Below are 6317 nucleotides of genomic sequence, written 5' to 3'. Positions count from 1 at the left end.
GACAGTATCTTCACTGCATGTTAGTGCAGACCCCACCGGTCAAGGGCTCAGTCCCCAAAGACTGCCCCCACTTCAGATGAGCCATAGATGGGGTGCCCAGGTGAACCACATGTGTGCCCAGCTGACTGCAAATTAGAAGAGTCCTACCACTCTTGCCCCCTCTGACACCACCCTTATGGCAGAAAGCGAAGAAGTACTAAAGAGACTCTTGGTGAAAGTGAAAGAGGAGAGTGAAAAAATTGGCTTAAAATCCAGCATTCAAAACACTAAGATCATGGCATCTGGTCCCATCACTTCATGGCAAACAGATGGAGAAACAGTGGAAACAGTAACAGACTTTATTTGGGGCTCCAAAATTACTGCAGATGGTGACTGAAGCCATGAAATTAAAAGATGCTTACTCCTTGGAAGAAAAGTTATGACCAACCTAGACAGCATATTAAAAAGCAGAGACATTACTTTGCCAACAAAGGTCCATCTAGTCAAGGCTATGGTTTTTCCAGTCATCATGTATAGATGTGAGAGTTGGACTGTAAAGAAAGCTGAGCACTGAAGAATTGATGCTTTTGAACTGTGGTGTTGGAGAAGACTCTTGAGAGTCCCTTAGACTACAAGGAGGTCCAAATAGTCCATCCTAAAGGAGATCAGTCCTGAATATTCATTGGAAGGACTGATGCTTAAGCTAAAACTCTAATACTTTGGCCACCTGTTGTGAAGAGCTGACTCATTGGAAAAGACCCTGAGAGACTGAACTGAACTGAACTGAACTGAATCCAAAACTTCCCACCAACTCATCCTCTGTCGTCCCCTTCTCCTCCTGCCCCCAATCCCTCCCAGCATCAGGGTCTTTTCCAATGAGTCAACTCTTGGCATGAGATGGCCAAAGTACTGGAGTTTCAGCTTTAGCATCATTCCTTCCAAAGAAATCCCAGGGCTGATCTCCTTCAGAATGGACTGGTTGGATTTCCTTGCAGTCCAAGGGACTCTCAAGAGTCTTCTCCAACACCACAGTTCAAAAGCATCAATTCTTCAGTGCTCAGCTTTCTTCATAGTCCAACTCTTGCATCCATACACGACCACTGGAAAAACCATAAGTAAAAATCACTATGGTGCTAGCCCTATTAAATAAATAATGTATGTAACATGAAGACATTATAAATACTTGGTAACCGCCAAGAGTTGTAGCTGGTGTGGCTTCTGTGGTTGTCATTGTTATTATTATTACTAGTTTCCTTTTCTAAAAAACGGGGATAGCATAATGCCCACCTACTGAGGGTTGAGATGGATGGCTGGCATCTTCAACAGAATGGACATGAGTTTGAGCAAACTCTGGGAGTTGGTGATGGACAGAGAAGCCTAGCGTGCTGCAGTCCATGGGGTTGCAAAGAGTGAGACATGACTGAGCGACTGAACAATGAACAAGAACGACTGAGGGCCGAGAGGCTGCCTGGCCATAAGCTTACACCATACCTACTACAGAGCAAGGTCTCAAAAGCATTTTCACTGTAGCCGTCATCCTCATGGGACAAGAGCCCACTTTTCTAGGCACTGTGTCTTTTTATCCCACTGAATGTGATCTGATGCAGCAAAACTGTATCTATATTTAATAAAATGCAAATTTTCTTGTCAGGGAAGTTTTAACCAGAAAATTCACCTATTTTATGCAGGAGTTCATATTTTAGTTATTAAAACCTGAAATGGTATTTTTAGTTATTAAAACATAGGAGAATGCACACCTTATAGAATTATTCAGCTGGGGGATCTGTGTTCCGAATTACGTAGTAAAGAAGTGTTCAGATTCAATGTGGGTGATTAACCATTTGATACCTTGTCAGGCTTTGACAACTTCTCCCTCTATTTTTTTCTATGCTACTCACTATGTCTTATGTAATTAAGAAAGGGTGCTGAGTTCTTGTCATCCACCATTAAGAACTAGTCATAGATAGTTTCATAACATCTGCTTCTTGCAACCTTCTAATTATCCATAAAAATCTGGCAGAGGTACCTGACAGTTTATCCAGAATGCAGAATGTGAATACAAAGTAGGAGGCTTTGCTTCTCAGTGTAGAGTAAGGGTGTAAAACAGGTCCTCTTTAACCTCTTAGTTTGCATGCAGCTATGTTCCCTACTCAAATCATATCTGGGAGCCCGTCTTCTCAATGAAAGACTCAATTTGGAAGGGCATCTTTGGACAAAATGAAAGTGGGTCAGGAGTATGTTAGTAGTGCTGTGTCAGAATCCGCTGTTGGTGGCCGCCCCAATATTCTCCTTGCAGCCCAGCTGGATGTGGTGACTTCTGCTACCTCGCTGCCCTTATCTGCCAGCTTGGAGCTGTCTACACCCTCATGGAAAGCACTGAGGGGCTCCTGACTGGACCAGACACTTGCCTCCAACAAGGTCAACCCCTAGCCTCCTGTGCATGTTACTAGGGGTGAGTGTCTCTTTCCCACCAACTTGTCTGGCTTTCCAACTCATAGTCTCACTTTGGCTCCTGAACTCCTGCATTGTGTGTGCTTGGTCTGCTGAACCATGACTTTGTTCTGATGATTGGTCCCTGATTGGTCTGATGATTGGTGTGTCTTCCCTCTGCCGAGATACCCCTCCACCACCCATCTGGATCCAACTTGCCCGTTGGGTTTCAGGCTCCTACTTTTTCTGTCTTTAATTTCCTCTGGCTATGACCTCGCTGCTTCTCTTCAGCTCTCCTGGTCCTGCTGTCTTTCATTTACTCTCTCTGTGACTTACAACCAGTGGGATTAAAAAAAAATATATTCCTATTCTTATTTATCATTCACTGAGTGTTTTTTGTACCTACAATGACCTTGAGGGATAAAGAACATGATTTACTTTGTAATTTTTTTTTGTCAGTTGAAGCACAAATAGGTTTACTGTTTTATTAAGGTCACAGACGCTGGTGTGAAAGTGTTTGTTGCTCAGTCGTGTCCAACTCTGTGCAACCCCATGGACTGTAGCCCACCAGGTTCCTCTGTCCATGGGATACTCCAGGCAAGAATACTGGAGTATGGTAGCCATTCCCTTGTTCAGGGGATCTTCCTGACCCAGGGATTGAACCCGGGTCTCCTGCATTGCAGGTGGGTTCTTTACCATCTGAGCCACCAGGGAAGCCCAGACTCTGGATTTGAACCCATATCTGTCCTGCTTCAGCTTGAGTTCTTTCCACCCGGTCATTGACTTCATGAGCCAACATAGTACTGCTCAGAATGGTCATTTATCTGTGGTATTATTTTCTCCAGTAAACAGTGAGAACATAGCTCAATATTATAGGTATACATTTATAAATACATGTGATATTAAATATTTCATTTTTGAATTTTATCAGCTCTATGGTCTCCATATTACAAAAAAACTGTATTGAGACATTGAGGTTCACGGTGTTGATAAGTCTACATGGTAAGTCAGCAACGGTTCTTAACACAGCAGTAGAGTAGCTTGTTGAAAGTAACACTTGTCTACAAGGCAGGATGACTAGGTCAGTTCAAGCCCTGGCCAAGAGTCTTGATCTTCGGTAAATTACCCAAATTCTCTCTTCCTCCATCTTCAAAACTGCTCACTAAGTTTAGCTCTGAGTTTTCTGGCAGCCAAAGTATACTCATGACTCCTAGTTCTAGGTCACTGGTCACAGGCCAAGATCCTTGAAATCGTTTCCTTGTGGTTCCTGAGTCTCAAAGATTTTATTTATAACAATGTACCTTATATATTAGGCATTGTATGCTAAGTCGTTCCAGTCGTGTCTGACTCTTTGCAACCCTATGGACTGTAGCCCACCAGGCTCCTCTGTCCATGGGATTCTCCAGGCAACGATACTGGAGTGGGTTGCCATGCCCTCCTCCAAGGGATCTTACCCACCCATGTCCTCCTTCGATGGCAGGCAGGTTCTTTACCACTAGTGCCACCTGAGAAGCCCATATATTAGACACTGGAGGTACGATTGCTATTCTGAACTGCTGTGAGTTCTTCAAATTGGGATCACATGGGCCATTCTTAGGCCCAGAAAAGACACCAACTTCCTCATCACATGTCAGAGCCTGGGGTGCCATGACAAGCCCGAACCACCCTCTTGCCTTCTGTGCCTCTCACATCTCCCCAGAGTGGCTGAGGTGCCAGTGACTTGAAAGAAAGACCAGAGGAAAAGGAGCAGAGGAAAGACCAGAGGTCCTAGCCCTCTGCTGCACGGAGGGCAGGCACGGTGTGGGGGGACTGGCTTTGGCTCTCAAGCCCTCCGGTTCTTTGCTACTCAAAGTGTAGTCCTGGTGCCACAGCAGCATCCCAGGAGCTTGTTAAAAATGCAGACTCTCAGGCCCTACCCCGCATCTGCTGAATCATTTTGACAAGATTCCCAGTGACTTGTGTACACACTCAAGTTAAAGAAGCACTGCTGGTTTATTAATCCATAGAAACATTGGAAATTAACCCCCAAGATGCAGGACTTGTTTAATAGAGCCTCTTGGAGGGGCCCAGGAAAGTTGCTGCCATTATTGTCACGGGCTTGACTGAAGAAGGAAGGACTGTGGACCAAATAGCAGTAGATAAACTGACTTAGCTGAAAGCCAGGTTGTCAGGAGGGCAAAGGGGAGTGCAGGAGGCTTTTGAGGTGAGGCCATTAACAGTTGGATTATAACACAATGTGCCATAATGGTGTAGCAATGAAATGTAATTGATATGGTTATGTTATAAAAAGGGACATTTTCTTTGTTCCAGGCTCTCTTTCTTAGAAAGCAAATGATCTGGGGTAAGGTAAGGAGACAAAAGGAACTCCTTTTGTAAACATTTCCATTTCTCTTTTAGCCTGTCCTTTGTCCAGCTGCAGGTGAGACCCTTCCCAGTGCTGGCACCTACCAGGTAGGCAGTCTCCAGCCAGGACCCTCATCCTCTGAGGTCAGCTGGGCCCTCTGGGGGGCTCTCAGGTGGTTCAGTGGGTAAAGAATCTGCCTACAATGCAGGAGACCCAGGAGATGCAGGTTCAGTCTCTGGGTGGGGAAGATCCCCTGGAGAAAGACACGGCGACCTAGAAGGGTACGGTGACCTGAGAGCCAGGCGCCTGGCAGGTCCGGTCTGAATGGTGTAACAGCCCCACTTCTGTCTCTGAAAACCCTTGGGGAAGGAGCCCAGCTGCCTGGCGGGGTGGGGGTGGGACATGGCACACTTTCTGTTAGAGCTGTATTCTCTCTACTGCAATCTTCACAGCCTGGCTTCTGCTCGAAGCCTCTCCTTAAACGTCAGCTTCAGGGTACTGAGTTCAGAGCCATTGCAGTCCCCTCGCTGATGATCTGTTTGCTATTTCCTGATTTCTTTCTTGATTCATCTCTTGAATGCTCCACTTTCTTGGGAGTTAAAACCGTTCTTTTCTTTATTAGCTCTTCACCAGTTTCTTCTTTGCTTGTACCTTGCACTTGCCCTTGGGAAAAGAGTGAAAATTTGAAATGCCACTTAACGTGGAAAAATGGCTACTTCTGATTTATGCCACGCCTATTTTGCAAAAGAGAAAAATGCTCAAGGTCCCTATGGTATGACACATGCACTGAATATGAAGCTAAAAATGGAAAACTCCCTGAAAATGAAGGTGCTGGAGGAAGAGAGAAATGTTCTAGAAGCTGAGGTGGATCGTAGTTGAGACTAAATTGCACAGAAAACTCAACACTGGGTTGCTGGCAGCTAAAGATGCGCCAGTTACTTATTCCTGGTTGGTGAACACTGGGTAAGCGTCTCAAAGGTACTTGTCTTGATATCATTATTGTCTTGTTATGACAATAATAAACACTGTTTTTGATTCTTTAGATTCTACTGGGTACTTGCTGAAGGCTTTGCATGTGTTATCCTATCTCATCTTCACTCCAGCTCTAAGATATGGGAGAGAGTAAAAGAATCCTGTATGTGGACTTAAGGGCCAGGGAGTCTGGCTTGGAGCTCATCTCTGCTGCTCACCAACTGGTAGCCTTGGGCAAGTCCCTTACCCTCTCTCTGTTTCAGTTTTATGATGATAAAAACTGAAATATCAATCATAACTTATAAGATGCTTGGAAACGTTAAATGATTTAATACACACCAAGCATGCAATGCCCGGCCCTTAGGAAGTACTTGACATTATTACTATTATTTCCACTTGACAGATAGGGAAACTGGGTGTTAGAGAGGTTAAGTAACTGGCCCGAAGTTCCCTGGCCAGCTCAAATTGGCACTGGATCTAATCTGACCCCTCTTAACTACTTCACATACTGGCAAACTGCTGCCTGCTGTCAGGCAATGCTGCTGCTGCTGCTGCTAAGTCGCTTCAGTCGTGTCCGACGCTATGCGACCCC

Source organism: Bison bison, unplaced genomic scaffold, assembly GCF_000754665.1.
Source record: "Bison bison bison isolate TAMUID 2011002044 unplaced genomic scaffold, Bison_UMD1.0 scf7180017864067, whole genome shotgun sequence".
NCBI classification, from domain to species: Eukaryota; Metazoa; Chordata; class Mammalia; order Artiodactyla; family Bovidae; genus Bison; species Bison bison.
This window is presented reverse-complemented; position numbering follows the sequence as displayed.